Here is a 20,850-nt window from a genome sequence, read left to right on the forward strand (position 1 = left end):
TCCAAATTCAAGTTCACATGGATGTACTTATTAGAGTAGAGAAAGTCATCATAACACAACAAATTACAGTGGCCCATTACTTGGTAATAATATTTAACAAAAATTGAAGTTCCCTGTTTTGCATTATGTTCCTTAGGCGTTTTGTTTTTTGTATGATAATAATGCCAAAAAATGAAGAATCAAGATTTTATCGTCATGGCTTTATTAGACAGAATTTCCCTGTTTTGCATTATTTTCCTTAGGGCGTTTTGTTTTGTTTGATAATAATGCCAAAAAACTGAATAATAATGAAGTAAAACTTATCTCCCTTCCATTTATATTTTAAATTCTAATTGAGTAAAAAAAGAATCTAGACTAAATTAATCACTTAGACTCTTAATTACAACTTTTATATACAAGGTACCAAATTGCGACCTAAACAAAAGTTAAGAGAACGAGTAATTTAACTTAAACTTTATTAATATCAATTATGATTGATTAAGTGATATTTTAATTTAATTCATGGAAAAATGCAAGATATACTAAGAGTTATTTTAATCATTGAGTTTTTTTTATTACGTGTGATATGAAAAATTAATTAGTTTCATGTAACAAAAAAAGAAGTGTTTTTCTTGTGCATATAATAATTGACATGATCAACCATGCCAAGGTAAGATTAAGGTAGTTCATGGTTTGGTTAGACAAACAAAATTGAACTGAGCTGGAAAAATATTCTGAAGAACCGAACTGAACCGGTCTTTTATAAGTTCAACGAGCCGGTTCTATTTTAAAAAATTGAACTAAAATGGTATAACTTCATCAATAACTTTTATTTTAGCCAAATAGTCAAGATAAATGTGAATCATAAGGCCAATAACAGGTTCAAGCTAGGTTACTTTGACGCTTTATTAGTTAGGGGAATTTCTTTTTTATTTTCTTCTTTCTTAATTGTTTATGCTTGAGATTCATCTTAATGAGATAAGAGAATCTATGTGTAATTATGTTCAATTATTATCCCGTATTATTAGTCTGTGATCATGTAAATTAATTTGTTTAGTTTAGACGTAATCTTAGGAGTTTTATTTGGAGAATCAATCTATATAGCTCAATCTTAGGAGATTTTGTTGTAACTTTCTTGTATATATTTATGCCTTAGCAAAACATGAAATACAAAACAAAATTATTCTATCATAGAATCCTTTATGGTAGCAGAGCCAATAGGTTTTGTTTGAAATTTAGTGGCAATGAGTCATCATGAAGAGAAGGCTCCTAAGAATAAGTCTCATAAGCAAGAAGAACATAAGATGGTGAAGAAGACTTCATCATCGTATGAATTAAATTCCAACGACAACCCGAGAATTGGATGAGGAAAAGGAGGAACAATGTGTGCAAATGTTGTGCACAGTGGTGGAACAAGTGCAGACACCGGGATCTATGTAAATGCTCAGAAAGAGACAGTTTAGATTTGACTGGGCTTACTATAAAGCAGCGGCAGACGCTGGTAGAATTACTAAATGCTCATAAAACAAACTCTAATGACAAGATGGTAGGTGAGCGTGATACCAATACATGGATAATTGACACAGGGGCTTCCAACCACATGACTGGAAACCTGAATCATATGCATGAACTGCGAGATATTCAAAATTGTCTAGTTGAACTTCCTAATGGACAACATACAACAACGACTAAATAAGGAAGCGTGGTGCTAGATGGAGGCTTAAAACTTACTAATGTTCTCTATATGCCTAAATTGAATTGCAATCTGATATCTGTTTCACAGATGATGGATGAATTGAAATGTGTTGTTCAATTCATTGATAAGTTATGTGATGTGTAGGACCATATTTCAAGGATGTTGATTGGAGCAGGTGAACGGAGGGATGAGCTCTATTTCTTCAAAGGAGTTCGAAATATGAGAGCTTACACAAACTGATGGTTTGTATTCCATGAACTTGTGGCACAAACGGTTGGGACATCCTTCCTTGAATATCACCCAGTTAATTCTTGAGGTTAGAAAACACAAAGATAGCAATTTAGTGAATAAAAAATATGAAGTCTGTTTTAGAGCCAAACAGACTAGAAAGAAGTTTCCTTTGAGTGAACATAAAACTAGTAGTGCATTTGAATTAGTCATTGTGATTTATGGGTACCATATAGAACTCCTTCTACTTGTTGTGCTTTTTATTTTCTGACAATAGTTGATGATTATTCACGTGCTGTATGGGTATACCTATTAGCTGATAAATGAGAAGTATCGAAAATGCTTCACAATTTTTTTGCTCTGCTTAAGAGGCAGTTTCATAAAGAAGTCAAAATATTCATAAGTGATAATGAGACAGAATTCACATGCATGAAAAGGTATTTTCTTGATCGTGGAATAATTTTTCAGACATCTTGCATCGGAATACCCCAACAAAATGGGAGAGTGGAACGAAAACATAGACATTTGAATGTGGCTCGAGCACTGCGATTTCAAGGTAATCTTCCTATTAAGTTCTGGGGGGAATGTATTTAACTGCAACATATTTGATTAACTGAACTCCTTCCACTGTTTTGAATGGAAAAACTCCATATGAGATGCTACGTGGGCAACAACCTACATATGAACATTTGAGAATATTTGGCTCCTTATATTACACCCATAATCAAAGAAGGAATGGTGATAAATTTGCAAGTAGGAGTAAGCTACCCATATGACAAGAAAGGCTGGAAGCTGTTTGACTTAGAAACAAAAGAGATTTTTGTCTCTCAAGATGTTGTATTCGTTGAGATCAAGTATCCTTTTTCTATTGATGTTACTACCAGAAAAGATGTTCCTCCTAAAAATTGGAGTTGTGAAGAAATTGTTGATGATGTGACTGATGGTGTAGAAGAAACAGATCACATAGGAGGTACTAAAGAAAGTGGTGATATGATAATGGATGATAGAAGGGGTGAGCCAGATGCGGGATTCGATGAACAAGGTGTTACTCTATAAAATATGGACACACAAGATATAGTGTTTCCATTTATATCACCAACTAAGCCATTATTGGGTAGAAGACATAGAACCAAACAAACTTCTACTCGATTGCAAGATTATGTGGCAAATACCACCAAAAGATTGAGCTCATCCAACTGTTCACCCTCTCCAAAGGTAGACTCAGGTGCACCCTATCCCATAACTGATTATGTGAATTATGATCATTTTTCTCTTGCACATCGGACTTTTCTTGCATCCATTTCACAGGAAAAGGAGCCTGTCACTTATATTGACGCGATGAAAGACAATCAGTGGAGAGATGCAATGAAAAGTGAGATACATGCATTTGAGACCAATGGAACTTGGACAGCCACACAATTACCTCTAGGAAAGAAAGCACTTGGTTGCAAGTGGGTGTACAAAATAAAGCATAAATATGATGGAAGTGTAGAGCAGTTCAAAGCACGGTTAGTAATTCTTGGCAATCATCAAAAGGAGGGAATCAATTACACAGAGAATTTTGCACCCGTTGTAAAAATGGTAACGGTACGCACATTGTTAGCCGTAACAGGCACACGAGCTTAGGAATTACATCAGATGAATATGCACAATGCATTCTTACACAGGGACCTTGAGGAGGTTGTGTACATGAAGCCGCCCTCTTGGCTTTCTTCCTCAGCATTATGGCATGGTGTGTAAACTTAACAAGTCCTTATATAGACTCAAACATGCGCCTCGTTATTGGTTTGCCAAGCTATCCGCTGCACTAAAACACTACGGATTTCAGCAATCTATTTCTGATTATTCTCTTTTCGTCTTGCAAAGACCGGGGGTACATATTGTAGTGTTGGTGTATGCTGATGACCTAATCATTTCGGGTGATAATTATGAAGCTATCACTGAATTTAAAGCCTATTTACACAATTGCTTTCACATGAAAGACTTAGGGATCTTCAAATATTTCTTAGGTGTTGTAGTGGCGCGATCTTCCACGGGTATCTTTCTTTGTCAACGCAAATATGCTTTGGACATTATAGCCAAAGTTGGACTTCTGGGAGCTAAGCCATCAAAGGTGCCAATTAAACAGAATGATTGTTTGGCACTTGCAACAGAATTGCCTTTTCCTCATCTTGATCAATATAGGCGATTAGTAGGTTGTCTCATTTACCTCTATTTTAATAGACCCGAGCTTTCATACTGTGTGCATGTGTTGTATTAATTTATGTAGGCGCCTAAAGAGGCCCACTGGTTGGCTGCTCTCCGTGTTGTTTGATACCTGAAAGGGAATCCAGGACAGGGTGCTTTGTTGCGTAAGGATTGTGACCTGCAACTATCTGGTTGGTGAGACTCTGATTGGGCTGGATGTCTTTTAACTTGTAGGTCCCTTATCGGATGGTTTGTTCTACTTGGATCTTCTCCAATTTCATGGAAAACTAAGAAACAACAAATAGTATCTTGCTCATTTGCTGAGGCTAAGTATCGATCCATGGCAGTTGTAACAGGAGAATTGAAATGGTTAAAAGGTCTTCTCCATAGTCTTGGTATCTTTCATTCTCAGCCTATGCGACTTCATTGTGATAGTCAAGCAGCGCTTCATATTGTCAAGAACCCGATTTTTCATGAGTGCACCAAGCACATTAAAGTTGACTGCCACTTCATTCACGACGAGTATCTCACTCGCAATATTGTACCTACTTATGTTCCTACACATGCACAATTAGTTGATATTTTTACTAAGGCTCTTGGTCCCACTCAGTTCACCTCTTTGTTGTGCAAGTTGGGGTTATGTAATTTACATGCTCCAACTTGAGGGGGGGGGGGGGGTAATGAGATCATGATGAGATAACAAAATCTGTTTGTAATTATATGCAATTATTATATCGTATTATTAGCCTGGGATCAGGTAAATCAATTTGTAAAGTCTAGACGTAATATGAGGAGTTTTATTTGGAGAATCAATCTATATAGCTCAATCTTAGGAAATTCTGTTGTAACTCTCTTGTATATGTTTATGCCTTAGCAAAACATGAAATACATAACAAAATTATTCTGTCATAGAATTCTTTACATCTGTTATTATTTAACTAGAAAACATAATAAAAATATAAGAAACTTATGTTTTTGTGTTTTATGTTTTACTGGAAACTTTGTACTTTGTCAAATAAATGTTAATAGAATAGAGAATAGAGAGAAAAATCATATTTGATTTTGGTAGAAATGATTTCCATGATTCAATTCTCTCACATTCTTGGTATTTATTCATAGTGTGAGAGTAACTGACTTTGCCACGTAGGCTACAACTGTGATTATAATGCCATGACTAACACTAACAATAACAAGGCTAACACAATAAAGTGTTGAGGATAAAAGGATTTGTAAATTTATTAAATTGTATGAGAAAACAGGGACAAGAAAAAAAGTAAAAGAGACCAAAACATACCGAATCAGATTTCATATTAGAACAAGGGCCGAGGTGACCCTCTCTCAACAAAATTCAGCTGCACTCATCTTATCTTAATCTTATACTGACCAAAGAGACACCTCCCCTGACAACTCTCACTCATCTTAGCAAAGAAGTTAAGGTTCAGTGGTTCACTGTATAATGTTCTTACACTGGTTCAATTAGTGAATTGTTTTGATACAAGAATAGTTTCGTGCAGCTTTGTTTATAAATAGTTCAGCTATTAATGGTTTAGTGCAGTTCAGTTATGCTTTGGTTTATGGTTTTATGAGTAGGCCTAGGTAAGAAGTAAAGAAAGAAATAGGTAGGCTGAGCCATGAAAAGAAAATCAAAATAGAAATCAATTATATGCCTAAAGACATGGGGAGAAATGGAAGATAATTTACTCATGGATTTTGATTATCTTTGATACCCTCCAAATTATGAACAAAAGAAACAAGCAGTTCTCTGTTTTGTCAGACTTATCAACATTAGTCCAATGTTGGAAGCTTAGGATTGGGTTTGGGCATGGGCTGATGCTTTGTGTGATGGTCCTAACTCCTAATAGGCTTAACTTGGTTTAGAATTAGGCTCTGATTTATTATTATTGTATTCTGATCCTCTTTAATTTATTACCATTTTATGCTGCTATTGAATACTCATTAACAGTAAATTGGCAAGCTTGGGATTCTTTTATTATTATTATTATATGTTGTTATATGTCTTTTGCTATAGCGTCATCTTGCACATGAATTTAATAATTTTAAACAATCTATCTTGTGCCACAATTGTAAGTATATTTATCTAACAATTCTATCTCAAATCTTATTTGCTAATTGTTGTATACATGTCTAAAATTCATATAACTTTTATTATTTATGACACCCGGGCATTCGTGCATAGTGTTACTAACTAATTTGTAAATTGTAAATAATTTCCCAAATCACATGCGTATATATTAACATAAATGTGTATTATCAAGTAAAACCACTAAAGAAAAAGCAATAGTAATTCCATTCCCAACAATTTATCTTCCAACAACATGAATGATTCAAGCAACATACACAACAAAAGTATAATCACAATCGACTTCCAAAACCAAACAACATAAACAAGAAACAAATATGATAACTGTTATGAACAAAACACATGAGGCACCATTGCAAGCAGCACCAACAACAAGGAAGGTTATGGAGCAGCAGAGCAAAGAAGAAATAGCAGCAGACAAGGTAGAGACAACCACTAACCAAAAGGAGAATATGTAGGCCGCACTACCAGAAGGATCATGTGACCAGTGCCAATAACAAGCGCTGAGCTGGCAGCCCCTTATTGGTCGAAGGAGATCCTGTTGTCTGCAAGGAATCATGCTCCACTACCATTCTGTTATTTCCTTTCGTACACCTTAGGCCCTGCAGAGGAAATAGAATAACTAACTAAGCATTTCAGTGCCTATATATATGAATCAAATTGTAAAGGAATGCAAGCAATGAAATCAGTAATTTCCTCTCTTTAATCCCCTTTTCTAGAGGTCCCCTAGTTCTCGAATTCTAGAAACCATAGAGCAGAATCTCTGTTCATAACAATTTGGTGCTTTCATTTAGCTCCGATGGCGGACGACAAACTCTCCTCCGAGTGCTTGGACCGTCTCGAAGCTCTCATTGCCAACCTCGTTGCCGCTCAACTCCATTCCATCGTGACTCTCGATTCCATAGTCTCCAAACTCGATGCCATTCTTCTAAAACGGCATATCCCGATCCCATCTTCATCATCAATCAACAGTCACCACGTCGACAAGGAAGTTCCCAGTGACACCATGGAGGAACTTGTCTCTGTGGGTTCGTCGGAGTTGTCTTCAGAGGTTCCCCCTCTGCCCATAACACACGGTGCGGCGCAAGCGGTGTGGTTGTCGTCGCGACCCGTATCGGCGTCGGAGTTCTTGGCCAAGCAGCCCCCTCTAGTGACGACACGTGGCGGTGCCAGTGGTTTTGCCAGAGGTGTTTCGCATTGACCACCAACACTACCGCCACCGCCACCGCCACTGCAACACGGTCCCCTATGGCAGCGTCATCTGGCATAGCGGTGCTACTAACGCATTCGGCCCCCGCGCCACTAATAGATATTCACTTGCCTCTCTCCTTCGACCACTGTATCTGCTGCCGTCACCTCCACTACCACCTTTGAAACCACCGCCCTCCACCACGAGCACGATCGGCGTGGGTTTGCGCCTTGTGGATAGTGATGTTCAACTGTCAAGGTCTGCCCGTGCAAACCTCTATTCACAACTCTCGCTCCCTCTTGTTGCTTCTTCTTCTGACCATGCAACAGCAGTATCTCTTCAATTTGGTGAGTTCCCTTCGTGGCTTGCACCAATTGGAGCAGCAGTTAGAGTTGCTGGTGTTTCCACGAGCCATAACCTAGCAGAGAAAAGGCACAGGGATAGGATCGATGCTTTGCACCGCCGGTCACCACCCAACCCACGCACCTTTACGAGGTTGGTAACCCTAGAGGATTATCATTGTTAGGCCCCAACCAGCCTAGCAACTTCATTCATGTACCTTTCTTCTTTCTATATCCACCCCCGTTGTTTTAGCTTGTTTTTTTTATTATTGCCCACTTTTCTTTTTTATTACACCTCCATCTTTCCCATAGCAAGCCCAATTCACCCTGGCCCAACTCTCACTCACGTGTTATTTTTCTTTTTTTTCTAAACTCACCTCGTGTTTTAGCTATTTTGTTTTTGAACTGTGCCACCATGTTGTTTCGCAGTCTGGATTTAAGATCCCAACACCGTGAGGACAAGGTGTTTTTGAAGGGCATGTGAATGTTATGAACAAAACACATGAGGCACAATTGCAAGCAGCAGGAAAGGTTATGGAGCAGCAAAGCAAAGAAGAAATAGCAGCAGACAAGGTGGAGACGGCCACTAACCAAAAGGAGAATATGCAGGCCGCACTACCAGGAGGATCACGTGACCAGTGCCAATAACAAGCGCTGAGCTGACAGCCCCTCATTGGTCGAAGAAGATCCCGTTGTCTGCAAGGAATCATGCTCCACTACCATTTTGTTATTTCCTTTCGTACACCTTAGGCCCTGCAGAGGAAATAGAATAACTAACTAAGCATTTCAGTGCCTATATATATGAATCAAAATTTAAAGGAATGCAAGCAATGAAATCAATAATTTCCTCTCTTTAATCCCCTTTTCTGGAGGTCCCCTAGTCCTCGAATTCTAGGAACCATAGAGCAGAATCTTTGCTCATAACAATAGCTGCATGTCTGTGATCTACCTCATTTATTCATTGGAATAGGATAAGTATCAGGTTATTGTTGCTGTCTTCCTTTTCTCCAGTGGTCTCAGTTTCTTTCTAGTCCAAACCAGCGTGTTGTGCATGCCAAATTAACACCAGTCAAAACTAGAAGCTTATCTCTAAGGTCAAACACAAGCTTAAAATATGCATGTCTCCACGACCTATTCAACACCAAGCTGCCACAGACTAACCAGAAGCCTGTAATGTACCCAAGAGTTATGCTTCCATATAACCCCAACTTTTCAGTCTTATCATTATCTTCTTCATGTTTTGTTCCTTGCTCTCCTCCATTTCCAGGCAACCATAATGAGCAGTTAGTTGGCATCGAATTTCCACAAAGTTGAGGGTTGCCTACATAAATTGATGGATCAAAGGTGCCGAACTGATTAGCAACTGGAATTTGACTAGAGAGGTTATTGTATGCCAAGTTGAAATAGCTCAAGAAAGTGATGGAAACCATGCTAGGAGGAATTGAACCAGAAAGAAAGTTGTGTGAAAGGTCGAGACTTTCTAAATCTATTAATAATCCAATGTTGTTCGATATGTTTCCCATTAACTTGTTCCACGACAAATTCAGGGTACCCAAGTGAATTAGCTCTGTTAACTTGTCCGGTATCTTTCCACAAAGATCATTATTAGAAAGATCAATGGTGAAATGCATGGCGATTCGGTTCATGTATTCAATTATTCTTCCTTTCAGGATCAACTCAATATGCCTCATGTATGATAAAGAGGGAAAAACAATAAATGGTTTCATTGAATTAATGAATTAAGTTTGCGACTGTTTGAAACTATGCAAATCACCCAAACATTTTGGTATAGATCCTGATAGGTTATTTTCTGACAGATCCAACAAATGGAGAAAAGGTAGATGACATAATTCTTCAGGAATGCTTCCTGTTAGTGTGTTACCTCTTAACAGTAACTCTAAAAGTAAAGGAAGGTTTTTGTTGATCTCTTTTGGCATAGACCCAAAAAACATATTGTTTCCCAAAGAAAGAGTTTGCAGACGAGTACAATTTTTAAAGGTTGTAGACAAATCTGCCAAGAGGTTATTGTTGCTGAATTCTAGGATAGAAAGAGAAGGCAGAGAGCATATTGAAGTTGGAATTCTACCTGAGAAACTGTTGTTGGATAGATCAATAATGCTTAATTTTTGCTTACTCATCCAAAACACGGGGATAGCTCCAGTCATATAATTGTTAGATAAATTAACAAGTAATTAAATCAAATCAAAATTTAAATCAAACTAAATCATTCATAAAATATTATTAAGTCATTCTATTATTAGTTATTGTTATTATGGACAAAACTTAGATGCAATAATTTAGATGTTTCCTGGTGTTATTTTCTCATATGAATCATGTCATATATCAATACAAAATTGGTTCATTTCCAACCTAAATTTATTTTCATTATATTTTTTACTAATTTAAATTTTAACATTTTATAAATATCAATTCTATAAATGAATAATATTTTCACTTAAATCAAATAAAATTCCAATTAAAATGATGCATGTCCAAAATATCACAATTTATATAGTAAAGCTTTATACAAACAAAGTAATAAATTAAAAATAAAAAATAATTTGCATGTAGGTCGTCCTAATTAATTTTTAAATTAGTATTTAATTTATCAATTTTAATCTAACTCAAATTTAAACATACTAATGGAGAAACTAATATTGTGAAGGAGACCATAATTGAGAAATGTTGTGAAGATCGGAGACCACTACTATCTATATACTATTCATTAATTATTATTGTGAAGGAGACCACTGAGTTCAGAGTCCATAAACCAGACATTTTATTAAGCAAATTAAAAGTGTGGGCATGGAGGGAAAAGAGTAATGATATCTTGTATTCTTGTACACATCAAACACTAATACACATCTGCTAGCAAACTTTTGGACATGACACACTGATTAAAATAAACTGCACCGTTGTTCGAGGGGTATCAAATGTTGTCTTAAAATTTATCTTCAGTGTTAATGAAACACCCGAAAGCAATATTGAACACTAAGGTGCTTGTAATGACCATGAGTCCGTGACCATCATTGATTGCCTCACTACACTGCAAAAATGAAACATTATCTTGTCAAATTAATATAAGCAAAACTGCAAAAAGTAATTAGGGGTGTTCATATATGAGTCTTGTCTCACTAACACGACCCTGCTTGAAAGGACTTTTGGCAGGTCCGGGTTTAAGAAACTAGAACCAATGCATGTAGAAAATGAGTTTGAGTACGTTATACTCCGAATTGTTCAACTTGGTCTATATATATATATATATATATATATATATATTAAAGATGTTTAATTAAGTGTTAATAATTCTTTTCTCTTAAATTAAAAATTTAAATACATGTTACATAGAGATTAATCGATATCATAGACAAGTGGTAGTCCAGGACCATTTAATAACTTCTCCATAATCACCCTGAAAGTAATTAATATGTTCAAAGTGTATTGAAGCTAAAAATGATTACCTCAACAATTAGGAGGTGATTGCAGACCACATTTACCAGGCAAGGCCAAAGCATTTTTGGGGTTTATTCCGAATGAAGGTAGGATAGACTTGTAACTGCAGAGGCAACGCAAATTGGCTTGGCGAATAACTGCACAACATTTCTCATCCGGTGGTGGAGGGTTTTGACCAGTAACTGCAGCACGACACAAGTTTAATTGACTTGAGTCTATGTTACATATTGCAACAGCTTGTGCACCACCCAACAAGGCAATGAGCAATGCTGCTACCAACCACTGCACCAAAGTTTTGCCACTAGACTGGGCCATACTATACCCTCTCCTTAATTAACCTGGTGCCAAGTTTTGTTTGGTCTTGTCTACACTATGTTTCCCCAACAAACTTAATTTATAGTGGTTTTCTAATGTTGGTGGAATTAATAATTATTTTCATTTTTTATAGCCGCTGTAGTTTCACGTTGACTCACTATTGCACTAAGTTGTGTCATGTGAGTGCAGTCGGTAGAAAGATCCAAATTCAAGTTCACGAGATGGATGTACTTATTAGAGTAAGAAAGAAATCAAAACATAACAAGTTACACTGGCCCATTACTTGGTAATAATTTAACAAAATGGTTCATGGTACTAATGGCCTACCTTGAATTTGATCATCGTGACTGTACTATTCGGACAAGGAAGTTCCCAGTTTGCATTATGTTTATTGGGTGTTTCGCTTTCTGTTTGATAATAATGCCAAAAAATGAAGAATAAAGATTTTATTATCATGGCTTTATTAGACAAAGGTTCTCTGTTTTGCATTATTTTCCTTAGGCGTTTTTTTTTATAATAATGCCAAAAAACTGAATAATAATGAAGTAAAACTTATCTTCCTTTCATTTATTTTTATTTTTAATTGTAATTGAGTAAAGGAAGAATCTAGGCTCAATTATTCACTTGGTCTCTTAATTACAACTTCTAATAGATAAGGTAGCAAATAACAATCTAAAATAAAGTTAAGAGAAGAAGTGAGTAATTTAGCCTAAACTATATTAGTATTAATTATGGTTGATTAAGTAATATTTTGACTTGATTCATGGAAAGATGCAAGGTACGTATACTAAGTTTTTTTTATCATTGAGTTCTTTTTATATTAGGTGTGATATGAAAAGTTAATAAGCTTCATGTAACAAAAAAAGAATTGTCTTTCTTGTGCATATCATAACTGATATGATCAACCATGCGCAGGTAAAATTAAGGTTTTTCATGTTTGGTTAAACAAACAAAATTGAACCCAACTGAAAAAATGATTCTGAAGAATTGAACTGAATCATTTATTTTCAATTCCGAATTGAACCGATCTTTTATAAGTTTAGTGATAAGTGTAAATCATAAGGCCAATAACAGGTTCTCGCTTTATTAGCTAGGGGAATTTCTCTTATTTTCTTCTTTCTTAATTGTGATTCATCTTTTTATTATTTAATTAGAGAACATAATTGAAATATAATGAAAAGATAAGTGTGAATGAATCATAAGTGCTTTTATTCTATATAAGGTAAAAGGATGTGTATATTTATTAAATTGTATGAGAAAACAGGGGGGAAAAAGAAGACCAAAATATACAAATTAGATTTGATATTAGAACAAGGAACGAGGAGTTGGAATTTTTTAATAAACCTTATAAAATATCAAATGAGCACCAAAATACTTTACGTCAGATATCAAGAGGTTTCAAGGAATATCTGGATCCATAGAGCTTGATCAATATATAACATCTCATTTTTCGTAAATAAATTAAAAAGATTTTTTAGTAAAAAAAAGTAATAAAGTCTTAGAAAATGGTGAGGTTTTCATAATTAAATAAATAAAGAGAAATAGTTTTATTAAAATAATGGTTTGAAGAAAAAATATTTGATTTATTCCTTCGATAGGAAATAAAATAGAGTTTCTTTTTATAAAATAATAAAAATGAATAAATAGAGTAATAATAGACTATGAGTATCCTATCTATAAATAGAGACATCTTAGGTCAGTTTTCAGACTAGCGATACTCTTTACGTCTCCTCTTCCACTCAATTTCGTTTTTCCTTTTCATTTTCCCAAAATCCTCTCTTTTCCCGCATATCACCAAACTGGTTTTAGAAAAATGACGATCTTGAACTCATTCACCATTGGATCGTTATGAAATTTGAACACTAGGTTTGAAACTCATTTATGAACATTCGCACCGTTGGGAATTATGAAATCATGTTGGAGCTGAGAGAAATACACTTCGCATCGTAGTTTTTTCTTTCCCGCAGAAACCCAAAGCTATCCCAGTAAAACTATGATCCCAGACTAGTTAACTGTTGGATTATTTTGAAATTTTGATATGTGGTTCAAGGTTCATTTCTGGACATCTTCACCGTTGGGATTTGTAAATTAAGATTTGTGGAGTGAAAAATGCTCATCGCATGTAGACAGTGGAATGGAGGTTTCAATCCCTTCTCTTTCTCTCTAATGTTTGGGAACCCTATCAGAGCAATCAGAGGAAAAACTTGAGGAATCTTAGGAAACTGCTAGAGATGTCGCTATTGTTGTCACAATATGCAAGTGAGCCCGCATAGAAGTAAGGGATGAGTTATTCATAATTAGGGAGTAGTGAGAACATGTGTAGAGATCCTTAGATTATCAATTGGAATGGGGTTTGGGGTGTTTCCGCAAATTTTGATTCTATCCTTACAATTATAAATGTGAATTATATATGTTTGATGAACCAATTAATGTCCTAATGAGAAATTGATGTGTTTTTATGTTAAGTGTGAACCCTTAAAAAAATTGAGTTCTTTTTATTCACGTGAATTCTACTCTAAATAATATTGTTTAATGACTTATTTTATACAAATTATTATCTTGTTCTAATTTTCCCATGATGATGATCAACATGTTATATATATATATATATATATATATATATATATATATATATATATATATATATATATATATATATATATTGTAATACTAAAATAATAAATTAAATAAAGTTTTAAGGTTAATGTCCAGTAGTAATTTCTTTTGATGTAATCTTAAATTAATTGCTATAGAAACTCTTTTGATTAAAAATAATGTAGTTTGATTTACTATATATATATATATATATATATATATATATATATATATATATATATATATATTGTGTCATGCAAATATTATTATTGTGTGATGTGTATATGAGTTATGAGACGTGATAAATTATTATTATAATGAGATTATAATATTGTTATGGAGATTGAGTAATGCAAAGTGGAATGTGTCAATTTGCAAGATACATGTAAACATGAGATGATTGATTGTGAAATAATGAGATATGAAATTGTGAGTATGAGTTTTAGTTGTGAGTAAGTGTGTGGTTAACACCGGATGTGACATTACTTGTGATGTAAGCTGTGAATTATACAATAACCCGACCAATGTTTATCTTGAGAAATATTTTGATGCGCAGTGTTAAAGGGAAAATGTAGGTCTCTTATTTAGGAACCAATGTTAAATTGTAACGTAATGTGTTAAACGTGTTTGAAACACAAGTGTGAGGTCGTGGGTATTGTATAATTCATGAGTAGTGTCTATAAATTGAATATGTGATGAATTGTGCAATAACATGTTGCTTTGAGATTATAATATTGTTATTAAGATTGAGTATAAGTGCAAAGTTGAACATGTGTTAATTTGTGAGATACATGTAAACATGTGATGGTGGATTGTAACGTTATGAAATGTGAAATTGTGAACATGAGTTTTAGTTGTGAATAAGTGTGTGGTTAATACTTGATGTGACATTACTTTTGTTGTGAGTTGTGAATTATACAATAATCCAACCAGTGTTTATCTTGAGAAAAGTGTTGATGCGCAGTGTTAAAGAGAAAGTGTAAGTTTCCTATTTAGGAACTAGTGTTAAATTGTAGCGCAATGTGTTGAACGTGTTTAAAACACGAGTGTGAAGTCATAGGTATTGTATAATTCATGAGTAGTGTCTGCATGCAAAAATTATTTTAGGGGTTGGACCTGAATCAGGAGGGAGAGGCTCTGACGGACTCTTCGGAGTGTAGGCCTTAGGGGTAAATACACCTGGTTTGAGTGCTCCTTTAAGCCTATGTCGATCCCAAATGGTTGGAGCATTCTTGCAAAACAGCGTGACCCTGACTGGTCTCCCTATGATTTTACTTAGTGAGAGTGACCTGACATACCCATTTTGTGGTGTGTATTGTTATGTACTCCTAAGCGCCCCAAGGTGGTTTTTCAGTGACATGGTACCACATTACATATAGGCTTGAGTCTTAGCATAATTGTTGCATAACGCTTGCTAATTGTTTATTATGAAATTGATGTGTTATTATGTTTTGATCTGGGTGTGTGATTCATGTGTAATGTGATTGATGATTGAAAAGTGAATTTTAAATGACAAAGTGGTGGAATTACGTGAGTTATGTTGAAGTAAGTTGTATCTTATTTATATGATATGTATATCTAGTTGTCTTGTTTCTCTATTAGTTAGGAATGTGATAACTCACTCCTCGTGTGTTGTTTGTGTTTGAATCCTGTGATGATCTTGAACTTTGTGTTCGGGGGAGCAGATGACTAGGTGAATTACTTTAAGGAATCTTGTGCTGAAGGACATCGAGACACAATGCTCTGATAGGATGTGACATTGGAGTATAGGTTTTTATATTAATTGTATGAAATCTTGGATGACCTTATTTGAGCCAAAGTGATTTCATTATTTATTCATACAAGTTTACTATGATGCGAGGAAAGTGAATGTGAGTCTTTTACTCTTTTGAAAGACTTTTATTTAAACATGTTCTAAGAACTTTTAATTAATTATTCATTTTATTATTAGTATATATATGTATGGTGTAGAGAGTGTCACACAACACGCAGCGAAATCTTACAGCGGTCACGAACAATTGATTTAATGACCTTCCTCAACCAAATCACTTTTTTCCTTTGGGACCTTCATTTTCTCTTCAGATGGGGAGAGGAGAAACTGTTTCTTGATTTGGTGTCTTGGGGACCATAACCATGCCTCAGGTTTTAACCTATTATGGTTCTCATTATCCCCTAATGGGCCAAACTGGTTTCCACTTATTAAGTCCATATCAATTTTCTATTGGCAGTCTAATGGGGTCATTGAATTAGATCACTTTATATTGAACTCATCTAAATGTAAATAACTAATATAAATGTTATAATATAATATGTAACCTATATTAATTAATTAGGAATTATAAAATTCCTAACAATCTCTCACTTGGGCTTCATATTAACCTTAGATATTTATATCACAAAATTCTTTAGGCGCACAACCATATGTTATTTGCTCTTAGACTCCTTTTATACAATTTGGTCCATCTCATATAGCAATAGGAAACCACTGCAGTTTTCATCACAATTCAGCGTGACTAAGCCACAATGATCACCATTGTTACTCATACTCGATGACATATATCAAATATGGATAAACAACATGGAAATTACATGCAATATGATCTTAATCATGTTTATTTCCAACTAGTCCAAACTTTATTCTTTATAGAGATCAATCCAAAGTGCAATACAAATATTGTACACAAAACAAGCTCAGAATAGAATGATAAACATCAACTTTATTTTTGTAGAAAATCCAAACAATACAAATATTTGGAAAACATAAGATATAAAACATAAATGGGACTCCCACTAAACTAAGGTACTGTCAGGAACTATACCCATATGAGCAGTGTGCTCATGAAAAACTCTAGGTACCAAATCTTTAGTAAGTGGGTCAGTTAGCATGGAATCAGTCCCTATATGTTCTATGGAAATCTACCTATTTTGAACTTTTTCCTTCACAACCAGAAACTTGATGTCAATGAATTTTGACTTGGTTGGACTCCTATTGTTGTTGGAGTAAAGAACTACGGAGTTATTGTCACAATAAATTTTCAATGGTCTTTCAATGCCATCGACCACATGCAAACTAGTGACAAAGTTTTGCAGTTATATCCTGTGATTAGATGCCTCAAAACAAGCAATGAACTCTGCAGCCATGGTTGAAGAAGCTACAAGAGTCTGTTTAGCAGACTTCTAAGAGCTAGCTCCTCTAGCCAACATATATATGTATCTAGAAGTGGAGTGTTTGCTATCTTGACATCCAGCAAAATCAGAGTTTGAGTACCCGATGATCTCCAAATTGTCAGACTTCTGATAAGTGAGCATGTAGTCTTTTGTTCTCTTCAAGTAACGCATTACGTGTTTCACTGCCTTTCAATGCTACAATCCAGGATTACTCAAGTATCTGCCCAGAACTCCTACGACAAATGCTATGTCGGGACGAGTAGAAACTTGAGCATACATCAAACTTCCTACTGCTGACGCATAGGGAATCTTCTGCATCTCAGTTTTTTCAAGGTCATTATTGGGGCATTGTTTGAGACTAAATTTGTCTCCTTTAGCTATTGGGATATCTCCTGGTTTACTATCTTTCATGCCAAATCTATCAAGTACTTTATCGATATAGCTCTCTTGTGACAACCTTAGGATACCCTGAGAGCGATCTCGTAGTATCTTAATACCTAACACAAAAGAAGCTTCCCTAAGATCTTTTATTTCAAAATTTTTTGTTAGAAATCTCTTGGTCTCCTGTAAGAAGCCTATATCTCTGTTAGCAACTAGTATATCATCGACATATAATACCAAGATTATGTATTTACTCCCACTGAACTTATGATATACACAATCATCAACTACATTTGCCTCGAAACCATATGAGGTAATGACTTGATGGAACTTGTAATACCATTGACGGGAAGCCTGTTTGAGACCATAGATGGATTTTTTTAGTTTGCATATCATGGACTTTGAGTCACCTAACACATTTTTCTGGTTACGTCATATAAATCGTTCCTTCAATGTCACCATTTAGAAACACAGTCTTGACATCCATCTGATATAGCTCTAAGTCAAAATGAGCTACCAGTGCCATTATAGTTCTAAAAGAATCCTTTGAAGATACTAGAGAAAAAGTTTCTTTATAGTCAATGTCTTCCTTCTGAGTAAAGCCTTTAGCAACTAGACAAGCCTTATATCTCTCGATATTACCCTTTGAATCCTTCTTGGTTTTAAATATCCATTCACAACCAATAGGTTTCACACCTTCAGGCAATTCGACTAGATCCCAAACTTCATTGTCCTTCATAGACTTCATCTCATCCTTCATGGCGTCAATCCATGTTTGAGAGTTAGAATTGTGTATAGCTTGACAAAAGTTGATTGGATCATCCTCTTTTAAACCAACACCATTCTCATGTTCTTGAGAAATATAATATAATTATTTGAGATTGCACTTCTCCTCTCTCTAATGGATCTCCTTAATGGCACTTTTTGAGGTTGTTGAGGTTTCTCTAAAGGTATTTGAGGGAGAACCTCATTGTTGTCTTGTTCTGGAACAATGTCAATAGTTTGAACATTGTCTTTAATTACTGGAGTTGTATCTTTAACAGTAATAGGTGCGAGGACTTGATCACTGTAAATAACAGGTTCTTCCTCAAAGACAACATTCCTTATGTTCTCTTCCTTCCCAAACTCAACTTCCTCAAGAAATCTCACATTTTCTGTCTCGAAAAAGGATCTTAAGGCGGAATTGTAAAATTTATAGCCCCGAGAGCGTTTAGCATAGCCAACAAAATAGCAGCTAATTCTTCTTGAGTCAAGCTTTCTTTCATGTGGCCTATAAGGTCGTGCCTCAGTCGGACAACCCCAAATGTGCAAATGTTTTATGCTTGGTCTTTTACTAGTCCAAAGTTCATAAGGGGTTTTGTTAACTGCTTTACTTGGCACCCTATAAAGGATGTAAACTGTGGTCTTTAAGGCTTCTCCCCAAAGTGACTCTGGCAAAGAAGAATGACTAATCATACTTCTCATCATATCCTTAAGAGTTCAGTTTCTTTGTTCTGCTACACCATCCATGCTAGGTTTGCCCGACATAGTGTATTGCGGAATAATTCCGCATTCTTTAAGGAAAAGTGCAAAAGGTCATGGACGTTGTTATCCTGATCCATCATATCTGCCATAGTACTCACCACCACGATCAAATTTGACAGCCTTAATTTTCTTTCCAAGTTGAAGTTCAACCTCAGCCTTGAAAGTCTTAAAAATGTATAGGGGTTAAGATTTCTCATGTATCAAATGTAGGTAACCGTATCTAGAGTAGTCATCAATGAACATAATGAAATATTGTTGTCCATTCCAAGAAGTTATAGGAAAAGGACCACAAATGTTTATATGCACTAGTTCTAAGACGTCTTTAGCTCTTTTGACACCTAATTTCCTTATGTTTGTTCGTTTTTCCTTTATGCATTCAACACAGACCTCAAAATCGGATAAATCCAAAGGGTCAAGAATTTCATCCAACACAAGTCTCTGAATTCTCTGTTTAGAGATATGGCCTAAACACTTATGCCATAAGGTGGTTGAATTCTCATTCAACTTTCATTTTGTACCATGTGAACTTATTTGCAGTATTTCGTTATAGGAACTAACAACATCAAGCATGTAAAGATTATCAATTAAAGAACCAGAACCAACCATATTTGAATTTTGGTAGAGACTAACTTTATTATTTCAAAATGAACAAGAAAATCCAAATTTGTCCAAACTAGAAATAGAAATCAAATTCCGTCTAAAAGACGGTACAACAAAAGTCTCAAATAAAATCCAGTTTTTAACTATAATCTAAAAGTTCCAATAGCTTCCACTGCAACCTTCTTGCCATCACCCACAAAGATGAACCTTTCATCATCACTTGGCGGCCAGCTCCACAGGCAACCCTGCATAGTCATACTTATGTTAGTAGTAGCACCAGAATCGACCCACCAAGTATCTTTAGGTACAAAAGCCAAATTAACTTCAGAAAAAACTAGAGTAAGAAATTTACCTTTCTTCACACGCTATGCGGCATACTTGGGACACTCTTTCTTCGTGTGTCCCGACTTCTTGCAGAAATAACAAGTAAATTTCTCATCCTTCTTTTGTTTCCTTTGCTGAGAAGTCCCTTCCGCATCACCCTTAGTCTTCTTCCTTTTCTTATTCTTAGAGGTCAAAGTCAAGTGAGCACTTTCAGTCCTATCTCTCTGCAGCCTCTCCTCCTCTTGCACACAGTGAGATATAAGCTCATTGAGGGACCATTTGTCCTTCTAAGTGTTATAACTCACTTTGAATTGCCCAAAGTGTGCAGGAAGCGAGATCAAAACCAAGTGCACGAGCAAGTCTTCACCAAGCTCTAACTTAAGTGACTTGAGTTTCGATGCGAGATTGGACATCTCCATAATGTACTCCCTTATGTTCCCTTTGCCTTTATACTTCATGGAGATAAGTTTAGCCAAAAGGTTACTCGTCTCCATTTTTTCATTTTTGGAAAAGTATTGCTCAATTTTCTCAAGGAATTTCTTTGCACTTTGACCCTCAGAAATAAAGCCCCGAAATGCCTCTGGAATAGAGCGCTTTATGATCATAAGACACATTCGGTTGGACCGATCACACTTCTTAATTTTTACCTCATTAGAGGTTTCCGAAGTGGAAATGGATCATTTTGTCCCCAGTTCCAAGTCCAAATTCATACAGACAAGAACAATTTCTACAGTTCCTTCCAGACCTTAAAATTTGTCACATTCAACAT

At 35.4% G+C, this 20,850-nt stretch overlaps 1 long non-coding RNA gene across 1 annotated transcript; it reads right to left on the reverse strand.

Moving 5' to 3' along the window:
• Nucleotides 1–10,476: 10,476 nt before the first annotated feature.
• On the reverse strand, nt 10,477–11,552 carry LOC114395387. The gene is made up of 2 exons (XR_003663012.1): nt 11,183–11,552; nt 10,477–10,767 (listed from the first exon to the last, which is right to left on the reverse strand). It is a non-coding gene; the product is annotated as an uncharacterized LOC114395387 (long non-coding RNA).
• Between the last annotated feature and the right edge of the window lie 9,298 nt (nt 11,553–20,850).

The sequence above is a fragment of the Glycine soja genome, chromosome 18 (assembly GCF_004193775.1).
Source record: "Glycine soja cultivar W05 chromosome 18, ASM419377v2, whole genome shotgun sequence".
Taxonomy (NCBI): domain Eukaryota; kingdom Viridiplantae; phylum Streptophyta; class Magnoliopsida; order Fabales; family Fabaceae; genus Glycine; species Glycine soja.